Consider the following 21,316-nt stretch of genomic DNA (forward strand, 5'->3'; position numbering starts at 1 on the left):
ACTCAGCCTCGCGGCTCACCGTCCCGCTGCCCAAAAAACCCGGCTCACCTGGAGCCACCCAAAGACCCGGCTCACCGTCCGAACCCGGGGACCCGCTCTTAAGCCCCCCCCCAACCGGCCACCGGAGTGAAAGAGCCAGCCCGCTTACTTGGACGACCAGGGCCCTGGTACCCTAAACACCCAGACGCTCCTGGTACCATGGACAGCACTCTGTCAGATGCTCAGGCGTATATTGCTTTTCACTCATGTTCTGGTTTCAGGACCTTTTGTTAGGACCTTTGGTCAGCTTGTACAAGGAAACAAATACTGTTGCTTCCATCTGGACAAACATTTAGTTCAGTAATAAAGAATAAAACGTCAGTTAAGTGTTTTGTAGTTGTAACTAAATATGGTAAACGCTCATATGCTTCTCATAGGCTCTGTGTGAAATTCTGAGTTTCAACACTATTAGATGTGGAAAGAAACACTTCCCACTATGTTTACTTTGCAGGAAACTAAACAAAACACTTAACATAGTCATGAGGAGTTGTACAAATAATGACATCACTTTATGTTTGTTATTAAATGAGACAAGGGTAGTATCTCACAGTAGACTCATAATATAACTGAAGTTGTATCTAGCAGAGGATGGTTTCGATCCATTCGACCTCTGGGTTATGGGCCCAGCACGCTTCCGCTGCGCCACTCTGCTGATCCACCCACTGTTCCCAAAGTCTGGTCAGGGTCCAAACAGGGGGTCTAGAGTCTAAATGGACTCAGCCAGGTCTGTGACAGTTATCTGCCATAGATAAGTATATGGTATATCTGAGTGTGAAGTTAAGATCAACATGTAAAAGTTCACACGCGCACACATTCCTGTATTTTCCCCTCAGGGGACCCACCTGCTCGCTCACACACACACACACACGCCGCCAGCATTGAGGCCGGTTAGCTCAGAAGGTCAGAGCGTGGTGCTAATAACGCCAAGGTCATGGGTTCAATCCCCATACTGGCCAAACTGCTTACTCTGCATATCTTTAAAAACTTCAGACTCTAAAGATTGTATGTTCCATTGTTAGCTTTGGTGTGCGACATTAATTCGTCAAGTCTGATAATCACCTGACTTAAAGCTAAGAGGAAATAAAGATAACTCAAACATAAGGAATTTAAGTTTATGAAGTGAGGAAAGCTTATTTATATTACACATCTCATGTACAAATCAAAGTACTTTTCATAAAAAACATTTAAAAAATGAGAATACACATAACTCTCAGTGATGAAGTATAATCATCAAGCTTTAAAAAAGTCTCTACCACCAGACCCCAGGAGCACCCCAGCAGCTTCCACCACCAGACACCCAGCTTCCACCCCCAGACCCCACTAGCTCGACCCCCAGCTTCCACCACCAGAACCCAGGAGCTTCCATCACCAGACTCCTGGAGCTTCCAGCACCAGACCCCAGGAGCATTCACCACCAGACCCCAGCAAAATCACTACCAGAACACAGGAGCTTCCACCACCAGACCCCCAGCTTCCACCACCAGTCCCCGAGTAGACTCATAATATAGCTGAAGTTGTATCTAGCAGAGGATGGTTTCGATCCATCGACCTCTGGGTTATGGGCCCAGCACGCTTCCGCTGCGCCACTCTGCTGAACCACCCACTGTTCCCAAAGTCTGGTCAGGGTCCAAACAGGGGGTCTAGAGTCTAAATGGATTCAGCCAGGTCTGTGACAGTTATCCCCCACTAGCTCGACCCCCAGCTTCCACCACCAGACCCCAGAAGCTTCCACCACCAGACCCCAGCAGCTTCCACCCCCAGACCCCACTAGCTCGACCCCCAGCTTCCACCACCAGACTCCTGGAGCTTCCACCACCAGACCTCAGGAGCATTCACCACCATACCCCAGCAAAATCACCACCAGACCCCAGGAGTTTCCACCACCAGAGCTTCCACCACCAGACCCCAGGAGCTTCCAGCACCAGACCCCAGGAGCTTCCACCACCAGAGCTTCCAGCACCAGACCCCAGGAGCTTCCACCACCAGACCCCAGGAGCTTCCACCACCAGACCCCAGGAGCTTCCACCACCAGACCCCAGCAAAATCACCACCAGTCCCCAGCAGCATAACCACCAGACCCCCAGCTTCCACCACCAGTCCCCGGAGGTGCGTGGAATCCCGGACCAGCTCGACCAGAGCCTCGTGGCGAGCCGAGAATCGGGGGGCTTCATCCGCATTCTCGTGGCGCTGAGACCGCGGAGATCCAGCCGAGAATCGCAGGGCTTACATCCGCTTACCCCTCCCCTCGGCCCAGAGAAAAACACACCACAGCCGGTCCGGAGCCACTTAGCCTCAGGCCCGAAACAAGACCTTCAACCCGGAGAAAAACTGACAGGCAGCACGTCGCTGAAAGCCACTCAGCCTCGCGGCTCACCGTCCCGCTGCCCAAAAAACCCGGCTCACCTGGAGCCACCCAAAGACCCGGCTCACCGTCCGAACCCGGGGACCCGCTCTTAAGCCCCCCCCCAACCGGCCACCGGAGTGAAAGAGCCAGCCCGCTTACTTGGACGACCAGGGCCCTGGTACCCTAAACACCCAGACGCTCCTGGTACCATGGACAGCACTCTGTCAGATGCTCAGGCGTATATTGCTTTTCACTCATGTTCTGGTTTCAGGACCTTTTGTTAGGACCTTTGGTCAGCTTGTACAAGGAAACAAATACTGTTGCTTCCATCTGGACAAACATTTAGTTCAGTAATAAAGAATAAAACGTCAGTTAAGTGTTTTGTAGTTGTAACTAAATATGGTAAACGCTCATATGCTTCTCATAGGCTCTGTGTGAAATTCTGAGTTTCAACACTATTAGATGTGGAAAGAAACACTTCCCACTATGTTTACTTTGCAGGAAACTAAACAAAACACTTAACATAGTCATGAGGAGTTGTACAAATAATGACATCACTTTATGTTTGTTATTAAATGAGACAAGGGTAGTATCTCACAGTAGACTCATAATATAACTGAAGTTGTATCTAGCAGAGGATGGTTTCGATCCATTCGACCTCTGGGTTATGGGCCCAGCACGCTTCCGCTGCGCCACTCTGCTGATCCACCCACTGTTCCCAAAGTCTGGTCAGGGTCCAAACAGGGGGTCTAGAGTCTAAATGGACTCAGCCAGGTCTGTGACAGTTATCTGCCATAGATAAGTATATGGTATATCTGAGTGTGAAGTTAAGATCAACATGTAAAAGTTCACACGCGCACACATTCCTGTATTTTCCCCTCAGGGGACCCACCTGCTCGCTCACACACACACACACACGCCGCCAGCATTGAGGCCGGTTAGCTCAGAAGGTCAGAGCGTGGTGCTAATAACGCCAAGGTCGTGGGTTCAATCCCCATACTGGCCAAACTGCTTACTCTGCATATCTTTAAAAACTTCAGACTCTAAAGATTGTATGTTCCATTGTTAGCTTTGGTGTGCGACATTAATTCGTCAAGTCTGATAATCACCTGACTTAAAGCTAAGAGGAAATAAAGATAACTCAAACATAAGGAATTTAAGTTTATGAAGTGAGGAAAGCTTATTTATATTACACATCTCATGTACAAATCAAAGTACTTTTCATAAAAAACATTTAAAAAATGAGAATACACATAACTCTCAGTGATGAAGTATAATCATCAAGCTTTAAAAAAGTCTCTACCACCAGACCCCAGGAGCACCCCAGCAGCTTCCACCACCAGACACCCAGCTTCCACCCCCAGACCCCACTAGCTCGACCCCCAGCTTCCACCACCAGAACCCAGGAGCTTCCATCACCAGACTCCTGGAGCTTCCAGCACCAGACCCCAGGAGCATTCACCACCAGACCCCAGCAAAATCACTACCAGAACACAGGAGCTTCCACCACCAGACCCCCAGCTTCCACCACCAGTCCCCGAGTAGACTCATAATATAGCTGAAGTTGTATCTAGCAGAGGATGGTTTCGATCCATCGACCTCTGGGTTATGGGCCCAGCACGCTTCCGCTGCGCCACTCTGCTGAACCACCCACTGTTCCCAAAGTCTGGTCAGGGTCCAAACAGGGGGTCTAGAGTCTAAATGGATTCAGCCAGGTCTGTGACAGTTATCCCCCACTAGCTCGACCCCCAGCTTCCACCACCAGACCCCAGAAGCTTCCACCACCAGACCCCAGCAGCTTCCACCCCCAGACCCCACTAGCTCGACCCCCAGCTTCCACCACCAGACTCCTGGAGCTTCCACCACCAGACCTCAGGAGCATTCACCACCATACCCCAGCAAAATCACCACCAGACCCCAGGAGTTTCCACCACCAGAGCTTCCACCACCAGACCCCAGGAGCTTCCAGCACCAGACCCCAGGAGCTTCCACCACCAGAGCTTCCAGCACCAGACCCCAGGAGCTTCCACCACCAGACCCCAGGAGCTTCCACCACCAGACCCCAGGAGCTTCCACCACCAGACCCCAGCAAAATCACCACCAGTCCCCAGCAGCATAACCACCAGACCCCCAGCTTCCACCACCAGTCCCCGGAGGTGCGTGGAATCCCGGACCAGCTCGACCAGAGCCTCGTGGCGAGCCGAGAATCGGGGGGCTTCATCCGCATTCTCGTGGCGCTGAGACCGCGGAGATCCAGCCGAGAATCGCGGGGCTTACATCCGCTTACCCCTCCCCTCGGCCCAGAGAAAAACACACCACAGCCGGTCCGGAGCCACTTAGCCTCAGGCCCGAAACAAGACCTTCAACCCGGAGAAAAACTGACAGGCAGCACGTCGCTGAAAGCCACTCAGCCTCGCGGCTCACCGTCCCGCTGCCCAAAAAACCCGGCTCACCTGGAGCCACCCAAAGACCCGGCTCACCGTCCGAACCCGGGGACCCGCTCTTAAGCCCCCCCCCAACCGGCCACCGGAGTGAAAGAGCCAGCCCGCTTACTTGGACGACCAGGGCCCTGGTACCCTAAACACCCAGACGCTCCTGGTACCATGGACAGCACTCTGTCAGATGCTCAGGCGTATATTGCTTTTCACTCATGTTCTGGTTTCAGGACCTTTTGTTAGGACCTTTGGTCAGCTTGTACAAGGAAACAAATACTGTTGCTTCCATCTGGACAAACATTTAGTTCAGTAATAAAGAATAAAACGTCAGTTAAGTGTTTTGTAGTTGTAACTAAATATGGTAAACGCTCATATGCTTCTCATAGGCTCTGTGTGAAATTCTGAGTTTGTACACTATTAGATGTGGAAAGAAACACTTCCCACTATGTTTACTTTGCAGGAAACTAAACAAAACACTTAACATAGTCATGAGGAGTTGTACAAATAATGACATCACTTTATGTTTGTTATTAAATGAGACAAGGGTAGTATCTCACAGTAGACTCATAATATAACTGAAGTTGTATCTAGCAGAGGATGGTTTCGATCCATTCGACCTCTGGGTTATGGGCCCAGCACGCTTCCGCTGCGCCACTCTGCTGATCCACCCACTGTTCCCAAAGTCTGGTCAGGGTCCAAACAGGGGGTCTAGAGTCTAAATGGACTCAGCCAGGTCTGTGACAGTTATCTGCCATAGATAAGTATATGGTATATCTGAGTGTGAAGTTAAGATCAACATGTAAAAGTTCACACGCGCACACATTCCTGTATTTTCCCCTCAGGGGACCCACCTGCTCGCTCACACACACACACACACGCCGCCAGCATTGAGGCCGGTTAGCTCAGAAGGTCAGAGCGTGGTGCTAATAACGCCAAGGTCATGGGTTCAATCCCCATACTGGCCAAACTGCTTACTCTGCATATCTTTAAAAACTTCAGACTCTAAAGATTGTATGTTCCATTGTTAGCTTTGGTGTGCGACATTAATTCGTCAAGTCTGATAATCACCTGACTTAAAGCTAAGAGGAAATAAAGATAACTCAAACATAAGGAATTTAAGTTTATGAAGTGAGGAAAGCTTATTTATATTACACATCTCATGTACAAATCAAAGTACTTTTCATAAAAAACATTTAAAAAATGAGAATACACATAACTCTCAGTGATGAAGTATAATCATCAAGCTTTAAAAAAGTCTCTACCACCAGACCCCAGGAGCACCCCAGCAGCTTCCACCACCAGACACCCAGCTTCCACCCCCAGACCCCACTAGCTCGACCCCCAGCTTCCACCACCAGAACCCAGGAGCTTCCATCACCAGACTCCTGGAGCTTCCAGCACCAGACCCCAGGAGCATTCACCACCAGACCCCAGCAAAATCACTACCAGAACACAGGAGCTTCCACCACCAGACCCCCAGCTTCCACCACCAGTCCCCGAGTAGACTCATAATATAGCTGAAGTTGTATCTAGCAGAGGATGGTTTCGATCCATCGACCTCTGGGTTATGGGCCCAGCACGCTTCCGCTGCGCCACTCTGCTGAACCACCCACTGTTCCCAAAGTCTGGTCAGGGTCCAAACAGGGGGTCTAGAGTCTAAATGGATTCAGCCAGGTCTGTGACAGTTATCCCCCACTAGCTCGACCCCCAGCTTCCACCACCAGACCCCAGAAGCTTCCACCACCAGACCCCAGCAGCTTCCACCCCCAGACCCCACTAGCTCGACCCCCAGCTTCCACCACCAGACTCCTGGAGCTTCCACCACCAGACCTCAGGAGCATTCACCACCATACCCCAGCAAAATCACCACCAGACCCCAGGAGTTTCCACCACCAGAGCTTCCACCACCAGACCCCAGGAGCTTCCAGCACCAGACCCCAGGAGCTTCCACCACCAGAGCTTCCAGCACCAGACCCCAGGAGCTTCCACCACCAGACCCCAGGAGCTTCCACCACCAGACCCCAGGAGCTTCCACCACCAGACCCCAGCAAAATCACCACCAGTCCCCAGCAGCATAACCACCAGACCCCCAGCTTCCACCACCAGTCCCCGGAGGTGCGTGGAATCCCGGACCAGCTCGACCAGAGCCTCGTGGCGAGCCGAGAATCGGGGGGCTTCATCCGCATTCTCGTGGCGCTGAGACCGCGGAGATCCAGCCGAGAATCGCGGGGCTTACATCCGCTTACCCCTCCCCTCGGCCCAGAGAAAAACACACCACAGCCGGTCCGGAGCCACTTAGCCTCAGGCCCGAAACAAGACCTTCAACCCGGAGAAAAACTGACAGGCAGCACGTCGCTGAAAGCCACTCAGCCTCGCGGCTCACCGTCCCGCTGCCCAAAAAACCCGGCTCACCTGGAGCCACCCAAAGACCCGGCTCACCGTCCGAACCCGGGGACCCGCTCTTAAGCCCCCCCCCAACCGGCCACCGGAGTGAAAGAGCCAGCCCGCTTACTTGGACGACCAGGGCCCTGGTACCCTAAACACCCAGACGCTCCTGGTACCATGGACAGCACTCTGTCAGATGCTCAGGCGTATATTGCTTTTCACTCATGTTCTGGTTTCAGGACCTTTTGTTAGGACCTTTGGTCAGCTTGTACAAGGAAACAAATACTGTTGCTTCCATCTGGACAAACATTTAGTTCAGTAATAAAGAATAAAACGTCAGTTAAGTGTTTTGTAGTTGTAACTAAATATGGTAAACGCTCATATGCTTCTCATAGGCTCTGTGTGAAATTCTGAGTTTCAACACTATTAGATGTGGAAAGAAACACTTCCCACTATGTTTACTTTGCAGGAAACTAAACAAAACACTTAACATAGTCATGAGGAGTTGTACAAATAATGACATCACTTTATGTTTGTTATTAAATGAGACAAGGGTAGTATCTCACAGTAGACTCATAATATAACTGAAGTTGTATCTAGCAGAGGATGGTTTCGATCCATTCGACCTCTGGGTTATGGGCCCAGCACGCTTCCGCTGCGCCACTCTGCTGATCCACCCACTGTTCCCAAAGTCTGGTCAGGGTCCAAACAGGGGGTCTAGAGTCTAAATGGACTCAGCCAGGTCTGTGACAGTTATCTGCCATAGATAAGTATATGGTATATCTGAGTGTGAAGTTAAGATCAACATGTAAAAGTTCACACGCGCACACATTCCTGTATTTTCCCCTCAGGGGACCCACCTGCTCGCTCACACACACACACACACGCCGCCAGCATTGAGGCCGGTTAGCTCAGAAGGTCAGAGCGTGGTGCTAATAACGCCAAGGTCATGGGTTCAATCCCCATACTGGCCAAACTGCTTACTCTGCATATCTTTAAAAACTTCAGACTCTAAAGATTGTATGTTCCATTGTTAGCTTTGGTGTGCGACATTAATTCGTCAAGTCTGATAATCACCTGACTTAAAGCTAAGAGGAAATAAAGATAACTCAAACATAAGGAATTTAAGTTTATGAAGTGAGGAAAGCTTATTTATATTACACATCTCATGTACAAATCAAAGTACTTTTCATAAAAAACATTTAAAAAATGAGAATACACATAACTCTCAGTGATGAAGTATAATCATCAAGCTTTAAAAAAGTCTCTACCACCAGACCCCAGGAGCACCCCAGCAGCTTCCACCACCAGACACCCAGCTTCCACCCCCAGACCCCACTAGCTCGACCCCCAGCTTCCACCACCAGAACCCAGGAGCTTCCATCACCAGACTCCTGGAGCTTCCAGCACCAGACCCCAGGAGCATTCACCACCAGACCCCAGCAAAATCACTACCAGAACACAGGAGCTTCCACCACCAGACCCCCAGCTTCCACCACCAGTCCCCGAGTAGACTCATAATATAGCTGAAGTTGTATCTAGCAGAGGATGGTTTCGATCCATCGACCTCTGGGTTATGGGCCCAGCACGCTTCCGCTGCGCCACTCTGCTGAACCACCCACTGTTCCCAAAGTCTGGTCAGGGTCCAAACAGGGGGTCTAGAGTCTAAATGGATTCAGCCAGGTCTGTGACAGTTATCCCCCACTAGCTCGACCCCCAGCTTCCACCACCAGACCCCAGAAGCTTCCACCACCAGACCCCAGCAGCTTCCACCCCCAGACCCCACTAGCTCGACCCCCAGCTTCCACCACCAGACTCCTGGAGCTTCCACCACCAGACCTCAGGAGCATTCACCACCATACCCCAGCAAAATCACCACCAGACCCCAGGAGTTTCCACCACCAGAGCTTCCACCACCAGACCCCAGGAGCTTCCAGCACCAGACCCCAGGAGCTTCCACCACCAGAGCTTCCAGCACCAGACCCCAGGAGCTTCCACCACCAGACCCCAGGAGCTTCCACCACCAGACCCCAGGAGCTTCCACCACCAGACCCCAGCAAAATCACCACCAGTCCCCAGCAGCATAACCACCAGACCCCCAGCTTCCACCACCAGTCCCCGGAGGTGCGTGGAATCCCGGACCAGCTCGACCAGAGCCTCGTGGCGAGCCGAGAATCGGGGGGCTTCATCCGCATTCTCGTGGCGCTGAGACCGCGGAGATCCAGCCGAGAATCGCGGGGCTTACATCCGCTTACCCCTCCCCTCGGCCCAGAGAAAAACACACCACAGCCGGTCCGGAGCCACTTAGCCTCAGGCCCGAAACAAGACCTTCAACCCGGAGAAAAACTGACAGGCAGCACGTCGCTGAAAGCCACTCAGCCTCGCGGCTCACCGTCCCGCTGCCCAAAAAACCCGGCTCACCTGGAGCCACCCAAAGACCCGGCTCACCGTCCGAACCCGGGGACCCGCTCTTAAGCCCCCCCCCAACCGGCCACCGGAGTGAAAGAGCCAGCCCGCTTACTTGGACGACCAGGGCCCTGGTACCCTAAACACCCAGACGCTCCTGGTACCATGGACAGCACTCTGTCAGATGCTCAGGCGTATATTGCTTTTCACTCATGTTCTGGTTTCAGGACCTTTTGTTAGGACCTTTGGTCAGCTTGTACAAGGAAACAAATACTGTTGCTTCCATCTGGACAAACATTTAGTTCAGTAATAAAGAATAAAACGTCAGTTAAGTGTTTTGTAGTTGTAACTAAATATGGTAAACGCTCATATGCTTCTCATAGGCTCTGTGTGAAATTCTGAGTTTGTACACTATTAGATGTGGAAAGAAACACTTCCCACTATGTTTACTTTGCAGGAAACTAAACAAAACACTTAACATAGTCATGAGGAGTTGTACAAATAATGACATCACTTTATGTTTGTTATTAAATGAGACAAGGGTAGTATCTCACAGTAGACTCATAATATAACTGAAGTTGTATCTAGCAGAGGATGGTTTCGATCCATTCGACCTCTGGGTTATGGGCCCAGCACGCTTCCGCTGCGCCACTCTGCTGATCCACCCACTGTTCCCAAAGTCTGGTCAGGGTCCAAACAGGGGGTCTAGAGTCTAAATGGACTCAGCCAGGTCTGTGACAGTTATCTGCCATAGATAAGTATATGGTATATCTGAGTGTGAAGTTAAGATCAACATGTAAAAGTTCACACGCGCACACATTCCTGTATTTTCCCCTCAGGGGACCCACCTGCTCGCTCACACACACACACACACGCCGCCAGCATTGAGGCCGGTTAGCTCAGAAGGTCAGAGCGTGGTGCTAATAACGCCAAGGTCATGGGTTCAATCCCCATACTGGCCAAACTGCTTACTCTGCATATCTTTAAAAACTTCAGACTCTAAAGATTGTATGTTCCATTGTTAGCTTTGGTGTGCGACATTAATTCGTCAAGTCTGATAATCACCTGACTTAAAGCTAAGAGGAAATAAAGATAACTCAAACATAAGGAATTTAAGTTTATGAAGTGAGGAAAGCTTATTTATATTACACATCTCATGTACAAATCAAAGTACTTTTCATAAAAAACATTTAAAAAATGAGAATACACATAACTCTCAGTGATGAAGTATAATCATCAAGCTTTAAAAAAGTCTCTACCACCAGACCCCAGGAGCACCCCAGCAGCTTCCACCACCAGACACCCAGCTTCCACCCCCAGACCCCACTAGCTCGACCCCCAGCTTCCACCACCAGAACCCAGGAGCTTCCATCACCAGACTCCTGGAGCTTCCAGCACCAGACCCCAGGAGCATTCACCACCAGACCCCAGCAAAATCACTACCAGAACACAGGAGCTTCCACCACCAGACCCCCAGCTTCCACCACCAGTCCCCGAGTAGACTCATAATATAGCTGAAGTTGTATCTAGCAGAGGATGGTTTCGATCCATCGACCTCTGGGTTATGGGCCCAGCACGCTTCCGCTGCGCCACTCTGCTGAACCACCCACTGTTCCCAAAGTCTGGTCAGGGTCCAAACAGGGGGTCTAGAGTCTAAATGGATTCAGCCAGGTCTGTGACAGTTATCCCCCACTAGCTCGACCCCCAGCTTCCACCACCAGACCCCAGAAGCTTCCACCACCAGACCACAGCAGCTTCCACCCCCAGACCCCACTAGCTCGACCCCCAGCTTCCACCACCAGACTCCTGGAGCTTCCACCACCAGACCTCAGGAGCATTCACCACCATACCCCAGCAAAATCACCACCAGACCCCAGGAGTTTCCACCACCAGAGCTTCCACCACCAGACCCCAGGAGCTTCCAGCACCAGACCCCAGGAGCTTCCACCACCAGAGCTTCCAGCACCAGACCCCAGGAGCTTCCACCACCAGACCCCAGGAGCTTCCACCACCAGACCCCAGGAGCTTCCACCACCAGACCCCAGCAAAATCACCACCAGTCCCCAGCAGCATAACCACCAGACCCCCAGCTTCCACCACCAGTCCCCGGAGGTGCGTGGAATCCCGGACCAGCTCGACCAGAGCCTCGTGGCGAGCCGAGAATCGGGGGGCTTCATCCGCATTCTCGTGGCGCTGAGACCGCGGAGATCCAGCCGAGAATCGCGGGGCTTACATCCGCTTACCCCTCCCCTCGGCCCAGAGAAAAACACACCACAGCCGGTCCGGAGCCACTTAGCCTCAGGCCCGAAACAAGACCTTCAACCCGGAGAAAAACTGACAGGCAGCACGTCGCTGAAAGCCACTCAGCCTCGCGGCTCACCGTCCCGCTGCCCAAAAAACCCGGCTCACCTGGAGCCACCCAAAGACCCGGCTCACCGTCCGAACCCGGGGACCCGCTCTTAAGCCCCCCCCCAACCGGCCACCGGAGTGAAAGAGCCAGCCCGCTTACTTGGACGACCAGGGCCCTGGTACCCTAAACACCCAGACGCTCCTGGTACCATGGACAGCACTCTGTCAGATGCTCAGGCGTATATTGCTTTTCACTCATGTTCTGGTTTCAGGACCTTTTGTTAGGACCTTTGGTCAGCTTGTACAAGGAAACAAATACTGTTGCTTCCATCTGGACAAACATTTAGTTCAGTAATAAAGAATAAAACGTCAGTTAAGTGTTTTGTAGTTGTAACTAAATATGGTAAACGCTCATATGCTTCTCATAGGCTCTGTGTGAAATTCTGAGTTTGTACACTATTAGATGTGGAAAGAAACACTTCCCACTATGTTTACTTTGCAGGAAACTAAACAAAACACTTAACATAGTCATGAGGAGTTGTACAAATAATGACATCACTTTATGTTTGTTATTAAATGAGACAAGGGTAGTATCTCACAGTAGACTCATAATATAACTGAAGTTGTATCTAGCAGAGGATGGTTTCGATCCATTCGACCTCTGGGTTATGGGCCCAGCACGCTTCCGCTGCGCCACTCTGCTGATCCACCCACTGTTCCCAAAGTCTGGTCAGGGTCCAAACAGGGGGTCTAGAGTCTAAATGGACTCAGCCAGGTCTGTGACAGTTATCTGCCATAGATAAGTATATGGTATATCTGAGTGTGAAGTTAAGATCAACATGTAAAAGTTCACACGCGCACACATTCCTGTATTTTCCCCTCAGGGGACCCACCTGCTCGCTCACACACACACACACACGCCGCCAGCATTGAGGCCGGTTAGCTCAGAAGGTCAGAGCGTGGTGCTAATAACGCCAAGGTCATGGGTTCAATCCCCATACTGGCCAAACTGCTTACTCTGCATATCTTTAAAAACTTCAGACTCTAAAGATTGTATGTTCCATTGTTAGCTTTGGTGTGCGACATTAATTCGTCAAGTCTGATAATCACCTGACTTAAAGCTAAGAGGAAATAAAGATAACTCAAACATAAGGAATTTAAGTTTATGAAGTGAGGAAAGCTTATTTATATTACACATCTCATGTACAAATCAAAGTACTTTTCATAAAAAACATTTAAAAAATGAGAATACACATAACTCTCAGTGATGAAGTATAATCATCAAGCTTTAAAAAAGTCTCTACCACCAGACCCCAGGAGCACCCCAGCAGCTTCCACCACCAGACACCCAGCTTCCACCCCCAGACCCCACTAGCTCGACCCCCAGCTTCCACCACCAGAACCCAGGAGCTTCCATCACCAGACTCCTGGAGCTTCCAGCACCAGACCCCAGGAGCATTCACCACCAGACCCCAGCAAAATCACTACCAGAACACAGGAGCTTCCACCACCAGACCCCCAGCTTCCACCACCAGTCCCCGAGTAGACTCATAATATAGCTGAAGTTGTATCTAGCAGAGGATGGTTTCGATCCATCGACCTCTGGGTTATGGGCCCAGCACGCTTCCGCTGCGCCACTCTGCTGAACCACCCACTGTTCCCAAAGTCTGGTCAGGGTCCAAACAGGGGGTCTAGAGTCTAAATGGATTCAGCCAGGTCTGTGACAGTTATCCCCCACTAGCTCGACCCCCAGCTTCCACCACCAGACCCCAGAAGCTTCCACCACCAGACCCCAGCAGCTTCCACCCCCAGACCCCACTAGCTCGACCCCCAGCTTCCACCACCAGACTCCTGGAGCTTCCACCACCAGACCTCAGGAGCATTCACCACCATACCCCAGCAAAATCACCACCAGACCCCAGGAGTTTCCACCACCAGAGCTTCCACCACCAGACCCCAGGAGCTTCCAGCACCAGACCCCAGGAGCTTCCACCACCAGAGCTTCCAGCACCAGACCCCAGGAGCTTCCACCACCAGACCCCAGGAGCTTCCACCACCAGACCCCAGGAGCTTCCACCACCAGACCCCAGCAAAATCACCACCAGTCCCCAGCAGCATAACCACCAGACCCCCAGCTTCCACCACCAGTCCCCGGAGGTGCGTGGAATCCCGGACCAGCTCGACCAGAGCCTCGTGGCGAGCCGAGAATCGGGGGGCTTCATCCGCATTCTCGTGGCGCTGAGACCGCGGAGATCCAGCCGAGAATCGCGGGGCTTACATCCGCTTACCCCTCCCCTCGGCCCAGAGAAAAACACACCACAGCCGGTCCGGAGCCACTTAGCCTCAGGCCCGAAACAAGACCTTCAACCCGGAGAAAAACTGACAGGCAGCACGTCGCTGAAAGCCACTCAGCCTCGCGGCTCACCGTCCCGCTGCCCAAAAAACCCGGCTCACCTGGAGCCACCCAAAGACCCGGCTCACCGTCCGAACCCGGGGACCCGCTCTTAAGCCCCCCCCCCAACCGGCCACCGGAGTGAAAGAGCCAGCCCGCTTACTTGGACGACCAGGGCCCTGGTACCCTAAACACCCAGACGCTCCTGGTACCATGGACAGCACTCTGTCAGATGCTCAGGCGTATATTGCTTTTCACTCATGTTCTGGTTTCAGGACCTTTTGTTAGGACCTTTGGTCAGCTTGTACAAGGAAACAAATACTGTTGCTTCCATCTGGACAAACATTTAGTTCAGTAATAAAGAATAAAACGTCAGTTAAGTGTTTTGTAGTTGTAACTAAATATGGTAAACGCTCATATGCTTCTCATAGGCTCTGTGTGAAATTCTGAGTTTGTACACTATTAGATGTGGAAAGAAACACTTCCCACTATGTTTACTTTGCAGGAAACTAAACAAAACACTTAACATAGTCATGAGGAGTTGTACAAATAATGACATCACTTTATGTTTGTTATTAAATGAGACAAGGGTAGTATCTCACAGTAGACTCATAATATAACTGAAGTTGTATCTAGCAGAGGATGGTTTCGATCCATTCGACCTCTGGGTTATGGGCCCAGCACGCTTCCGCTGCGCCACTCTGCTGATCCACCCACTGTTCCCAAAGTCTGGTCAGGGTCCAAACAGGGGGTCTAGAGTCTAAATGGACTCAGCCAGGTCTGTGACAGTTATCTGCCATAGATAAGTATATGGTATATCTGAGTGTGAAGTTAAGATCAACATGTAAAAGTTCACACGCGCACACATTCCTGTATTTTCCCCTCAGGGGACCCACCTGCTCGCTCACACACACACACACACGCCGCCAGCATTGAGGCCGGTTAGCTCAGAAGGTCAGAGCGTGGTGCTAATAACGCCAAGGTCATGGGTTCAATCCCCATACTGGCCAAACTGCTTACTCTGCATATCTTTAAAAACTTCAGACTCTAAAGATTGTATGTTCCATTGTTAGCTTTGGTGTGCGACATTAATTCGTCAAGTCTGATAATCACCTGACTTAAAGCTAAGAGGAAATAAAGATAACTCAAACATAAGGAATTTAAGTTTATGAAGTGAGGAAAGCTTATTTATATTACACATCTCATGTACAAATCAAAGTACTTTTCATAAAAAACATTTAAAAAATGAGAATACACATAACTCTCAGTGATGAAGTATAATCATCAAGCTTTAAAAAAGTCTCTACCACCAGACCCCAGGAGCACCCCAGCAGCTTCCACCACCAGACACCCAGCTTCCACCCCCAGACCCCACTAGCTCGACCCCCAGCTTCCACCACCAGAACCCAGGAGCTTCCATCACCAGACTCCTGGAGCTTCCAGCACCAGACCCCAGGAGCATTCACCACCAGACCCCAGCAAAATCACTACCAGAACACAGGAGCTTCCACCACCAGACCCCCAGCTTCCACCACCAGTCCCCGAGTAGACTCATAATATAGCTGAAGTTGTATCTAGCAGAGGATGGTTTCGATCCATCGACCTCTGGGTTATGGGCCCAGCACGCTTCCGCTGCGCCACTCTGCTGAACCACCCACTGTTCCCAAAGTCTGGTCAGGGTCCAAACAGGGGGTCTAGAGTCTAAATGGATTCAGCCAGGTCTGTGACAGTTATCCCCCACTAGCTCGACCCCCAGCTTCCACCACCAGACCCCAGAAGCTTCCACCACCAGACCACAGCAGCTTCCACCCCCAGACCCCACTAGCTCGACCCCCAGCTTCCACCACCAGACTCCTGGAGCTTCCACCACCAGACCTCAGGAGCATTCACCACCATACCCCAGCAAAATCACCACCAGACCCCAGGAGTTTCCACCACCAGAGCTTCCACCACCAGACCCCAGGAGCTTCCAGCACCAGACCCCAGGAGCTTCCACCACCAGAGCTTCCAGCACCAGACCCCAGGAGCTTCCACCACCAGACCCCAGGAGCTTCCACCACCAGACCCCAGGAGCTTCCACCACCAGACCCCAGCAAAATCACCACCAGTCCCCAGCAGCATAACCACCAGACCCCCAGCTTCCACCACCAGTCCCCGGAGGTGCGTGGAATCCCGGACCAGCTCGACCAGAGCCTCGTGGCGAGCCGAGAATCGGGGGGCTTCATCCGCATTCTCGTGGCGCTGAGACCGCGGAGATCCAGCCGAGAATCGCGGGGCTTACATCCGCTTACCCCTCCCCTCGGCCCAGAGAAAAACACACCACAGCCGGTCCGGAGCCACTTAGCCTCAGGCCCGAAACAAGACCTTCAACCCGGAGAAAAACTGACAGGCAGCACGTCGCTGAAAGCCACTCAGCCTCGCGGCTCACCGTCCCGCTGCCCAAAAAACCCGGCTCACCTGGAGCCACCCAAAGACCCGGCTCACCGTCCGAACCCGGGGACCCGCTCTTAAGCCCCCCCCCAACCGGCCACCGGAGTGAAAGAGCCAGCCCGCTTACTTGGACGACCAGGGCCCTGGTACCCTAAACACCCAGACGCTCCTGGTACCATGGACAGCACTCTGTCAGATGCTCAGGCGTATATTGCTTTTCACTCATGTTCTGGTTTCAGGACCTTTTGTTAGGACCTTTGGTCAGCTTGTACAAGGAAACAAATACTGTTGCTTCCATCTGGACAAACATTTAGTTCAGTAATAAAGAATAAAACGTCAGTTAAGTGTTTTGTAGTTGTAACTAAATATGGTAAACGCTCATATGCTTCTCATAGGCTCTGTGTGAAATTCTGAGTTTGTACACTATTAGATGTGGAAAGAAACACTTCCCACTATGTTTACTTTGCAGGAAACTAAACAAAACACTTAACATAGTCATGAGGAGTTGTACAAATAATGACATCACTTTATGTTTGTTATTAAATGAGACAAGGGTAGTATCTCACAGTAGACTCATAATATAACTGAAGTTGTATCTAGCAGAGGATGGTTTCGATCCATTCGACCTCTGGGTTATGGGCCCAGCACGCTTCCGCTGCGCCACTCTGCTGATCCACCCACTGTTCCCAAAGTCTGGTCAGGGTCCAAACAGGGGGTCTAGAGTCTAAATGGACTCAGCCAGGTCTGTGACAGTTATCTGCCATAGATAAGTATATGGTATATCTGAGTGTGAAGTTAAGATCAACATGTAAAAGTTCACACGCGCACACATTCCTGTATTTTCCCCTCAGGGGACCCACCTGCTCGCTCACACACACACACACACGCCGCCAGCATTGAGGCCGGTTAGCTCAGAAGGTCAGAGCGTGGTGCTAATAACGCCAAGGTCATGGGTTCAATCCCCATACTGGCCAAACTGCTTACTCTGCATATCTTTAAAAACTTCAGACTCTAAAGATTGTATGTTCCATTGTTAGCTTTGGTGTGCGACATTAATTCGTCAAGTCTGATAATCACCTGACTTAAAGCTAAGAGGAAATAAAGATAACTCAAACATAAGGAATTTAAGTTTATGAAGTGAGGAAAGCTTATTTATATTACACATCTCATGTACAAATCAAAGTACTTTTCATAAAAAACATTTAAAAAATGAGAATACACATAACTCTCAGTGATGAAGTATAATCATCAAGCTTTAAAAAAGTCTCTACCACCAGACCCCAGGAGCACCCCAGCAGCTTCCACCACCAGACACCCAGCTTCCACCCCCAGACCCCACTAGCTCGACCCCCAGCTTCCACCACCAGAACCCAGGAGCTTCCATCACCAGACTCCTGGAGCTTCCAGCACCAGACCCCAGGAGCATTCACCACCAGACCCCAGCAAAATCACTACCAGAACACAGGAGCTTCCACCACCAGACCCCCAGCTTCCACCACCAGTCCCCGAGTAGACTCATAATATAGCTGAAGTTGTATCTAGCAGAGGATGGTTTCGATCCATCGACCTCTGGGTTATGGGCCCAGCACGCTTCCGCTGCGCCACTCTGCTGAACCACCCACTGTTCCCAAAGTCTGGTCAGGGTCCAAACAGGGGGTCTAGAGTCTAAATGGATTCAGCCAGGTCTGTGACAGTTATCCCCCACTAGCTCGACCCCCAGCTTCCACCACCAGACCCCAGAAGCTTCCACCACCAGACCCCAGCAGCTTCCACCCCCAGACCCCACTAGCTCGACCCCCAGCTTCCACCACCAGACTCCTGGAGCTTCCACCACCAGACCTCAGGAGCATTCACCACCATACCCCAGCAAAATCACCACCAGACCCCAGGAGTTTCCACCACCAGAGCTTCCACCACCAGACCCCAGGAGCTTCCAGCACCAGACCCCAGGAGCTTCCACCACCAGAGCTTCCAGCACCAGACCCCAGGAGCTTCCACCACCAGACCCCAGGAGCTTCCACCACCAGACCCCAGGAGCTTCCACCACCAGACCCCAGCAAAATCACCACCAGTCCCCAGCAGCATAACCACCAGACCCCCAGCTTCCACCACCAGTCCCCGGAGGTGCGTGGAATCCCGGACCAGCTCGACCAGAGCCTCGTGGCGAGCCGAGAATCGGGGGGCTTCATCCGCATTCTCGTGGCGCTGAGACCGCGGAGATCCAGCCGAGAATCGCGGGGCTTACATCCGCTTACCCCTCCCCTCGGCCCAGAGAAAAACACACCACAGCCGGTCCGGAGCCACTTAGCCTCAGGCCCGAAACAAGACCTTCAACCCGGAGAAAAACTGACAGGCAGCACGTCGCTGAAAGCCACTCAGCCTCGCGGCTCACCGTCCCGCTGCCCAAAAAACCCGGCTCACCTGGAGCCACCCAAAGACCCGGCTCACCGTCCGAACCCGGGGACCCGCTCTTAAGCCCCCCCCCCAACCGGCCACCGGAGTGAAAGAGCCAGCCCGCTTACTTGGACGACCAGGGCCCTGGTACCCTAAACACCCAGACGCTCCTGGTACCATGGACAGCACTCTGTCAGATGCTCAGGCGTATATTGCTTTTCACTCATGTTCTGGTTTCAGGACCTTTTGTTAGGACCTTTGGTCAGCTTGTACAAGGAAACAAATACTGTTGCTTCCATCTGGACAAACATTTAGTTCAGTAATAAAGAATAAAACGTCAGTTAAGTGTTTTGTAGTTGTAACTAAATATGGTAAACGCTCATATGCTTCTCATAGGCTCTGTGTGAAATTCTGAGTTTGTACACTATTAGATGTGGAAAGAAACACTTCCCACTATGTTTACTTTGCAGGAAACTAAACAAAACACTTAACATAGTCATGAGGAGTTGTACAAATAATGACATCACTTTATGTTTGTTATTAAATGAGACAAGGGTAGTATCTCACAGTAGACTCATAATATAACTGAAGTTGTATCTAGCAGAGGATGGTTTCGATCCATTCGACCTCTGGGTTATGGGCCCAGCACGCTTCCGCTGCGCCACTCTGCTGATCCACCCACTGTTCCCAAAGTCTGGTCAGGGTCCAAACAGGGGGTCTAGAGTCTAAATGGACTCAGCCAGGTCTGTGACAGTTATCTGCCATAGATAAGTATATGGTATATCTGAGTGTGAAGTTAAGATCAACATGTAAAAGTTCACACGCGCACACATTCCTGTATTTTCCCCTCAGGGGACCCACCTGCTCGCTCACACACACACACACACGCCGCCAGCATTGAGGCCGGTTAGCTCAGAAGGTCAGAGCGTGGTGCTAATAACGCCAAGGTCATGGGTTCAATCCCCATACTGGCCAAACTGCTTACTCTGCATATCTTTAAAAACTTCAGACTCTAAAGATTGTATGTTCCATTGTTAGCTTTGGTGTGCGACATTAATTCGTCAAGTCTGATAATCACCTGACTTAAAGCTAAGAGGAAATAAAGATAACTCAAACATAAGGAATTTAAGTTTATGAAGTGAGGAAAGCTTATTTATATTACACATCTCATGTACAAATCAAAGTACTTTTCATAAAAAACATTTAAAAAATGAGAATACACATAACTCTCAGTGATGAAGTATAATCATCAAGCTTTAAAAAAGTCTCTACCACCAGACCCCAGGAGCACCCCAGCAGCTTCCACCACCAGACACCCAGCTTCCACCCCCAGACCCCACTAGCTCGACCCCCAGCTTCCACCACCAGAACCCAGGAGCTTCCATCACCAGACTCCTGGAGCTTCCAGCACCAGACCCCAGGAGCATTCACCACCAGACCCCAGCAAAATCACTACCAGAACACAGGAGCTTCCACCACCAGACCCCCAGCTTCCACCACCAGTCCCCGAGTAGACTCATAATATAGCTGAAGTTGTATCTAGCAGAGGATGGTTTCGATCCATCGACCTCTGGGTTATGGGCCCAGCACGCTTCCGCTGCGCCACTCTGCTGAACCACCCACTGTTCCCAAAGTCTGGTCAGGGTCCAAACAGGGGGTCTAGAGTCTAAATGGATTCAGCCAGGTCTGTGACAGTTATCCCCCACTAGCTCGACCCCCAGCTTCCACCACCAGACCCCAGAAGCTTCCACCACCAGACCACAGCAGCTTCCACCCCCAGACCCCACTAGCTCGACCCCCAGCTTCCACCACCAGACTCCTGGAGCTTCCACCACCAGACCTCAGGAGCATTCACCACCATACCCCAGCAAAATCACCACCAGACCCCAGGAGTTTCCACCACCAGAGCTTCCACCACCAGACCCCAGGAGCTTCCAGCACCAGACCCCAGGAGCTTCCACCACCAGAGCTTCCAGCACCAGACCCCAGGAGCTTCCACCACCAGACCCCAGGAGCTTCCACCACCAGACCCCAGGAGCTTCCACCACCAGACCCCAGCAAAATCACCACCAGTCCCCAGCAGCATAACCACCAGACCCCCAGCTTCCACCACCAGTCCCCGGAGGTGCGTGGAATCCCGGA

General features: G+C 51.5%; 9 non-coding genes across 9 annotated transcripts; all 9 read left to right on the forward strand.

The window, feature by feature from the left end:
• The first annotated feature begins 921 nt into the window (after positions 1 to 921).
• On the forward strand, positions 922 to 995 carry trnai-aau (transfer RNA isoleucine (anticodon AAU)). Its single transcript has one exon. It is a non-coding gene; the product is annotated as a tRNA-Ile (tRNA).
• A 2,320-nt stretch (positions 996 to 3,315) lies between these two features.
• trnai-aau (transfer RNA isoleucine (anticodon AAU)) lies at positions 3,316 to 3,389 on the forward strand. The gene has a single exon. It is a non-coding gene; the product is annotated as a tRNA-Ile (tRNA).
• A 2,320-nt stretch (positions 3,390 to 5,709) lies between these two features.
• trnai-aau (transfer RNA isoleucine (anticodon AAU)) lies at positions 5,710 to 5,783 on the forward strand. The gene has a single exon. It is a non-coding gene; the product is annotated as a tRNA-Ile (tRNA).
• A 2,320-nt stretch (positions 5,784 to 8,103) lies between these two features.
• Positions 8,104 to 8,177, forward strand: trnai-aau (transfer RNA isoleucine (anticodon AAU)). The gene has a single exon. It is a non-coding gene; the product is annotated as a tRNA-Ile (tRNA).
• A 2,320-nt stretch (positions 8,178 to 10,497) lies between these two features.
• Positions 10,498 to 10,571, forward strand: trnai-aau (transfer RNA isoleucine (anticodon AAU)). The gene has a single exon. It is a non-coding gene; the product is annotated as a tRNA-Ile (tRNA).
• A 2,320-nt stretch (positions 10,572 to 12,891) lies between these two features.
• On the forward strand, positions 12,892 to 12,965 carry trnai-aau (transfer RNA isoleucine (anticodon AAU)). Its single transcript has one exon. It is a non-coding gene; the product is annotated as a tRNA-Ile (tRNA).
• Positions 12,966 to 15,286: 2,321 nt separating this feature from the next.
• Positions 15,287 to 15,360, forward strand: trnai-aau (transfer RNA isoleucine (anticodon AAU)). Its single transcript has one exon. It is a non-coding gene; the product is annotated as a tRNA-Ile (tRNA).
• Positions 15,361 to 17,680: 2,320 nt separating this feature from the next.
• On the forward strand, positions 17,681 to 17,754 carry trnai-aau (transfer RNA isoleucine (anticodon AAU)). The gene has a single exon. It is a non-coding gene; the product is annotated as a tRNA-Ile (tRNA).
• Positions 17,755 to 20,075: 2,321 nt separating this feature from the next.
• trnai-aau (transfer RNA isoleucine (anticodon AAU)) lies at positions 20,076 to 20,149 on the forward strand. Its single transcript has one exon. It is a non-coding gene; the product is annotated as a tRNA-Ile (tRNA).
• The last annotated feature ends 1,167 nt before the right edge of the window (positions 20,150 to 21,316 follow it).

Source organism: Cololabis saira, unplaced genomic scaffold (assembly GCF_033807715.1).
Source record: "Cololabis saira isolate AMF1-May2022 unplaced genomic scaffold, fColSai1.1 scf036, whole genome shotgun sequence".
NCBI lineage: Eukaryota > Metazoa > Chordata > Actinopteri > Beloniformes > Belonidae > Cololabis > Cololabis saira.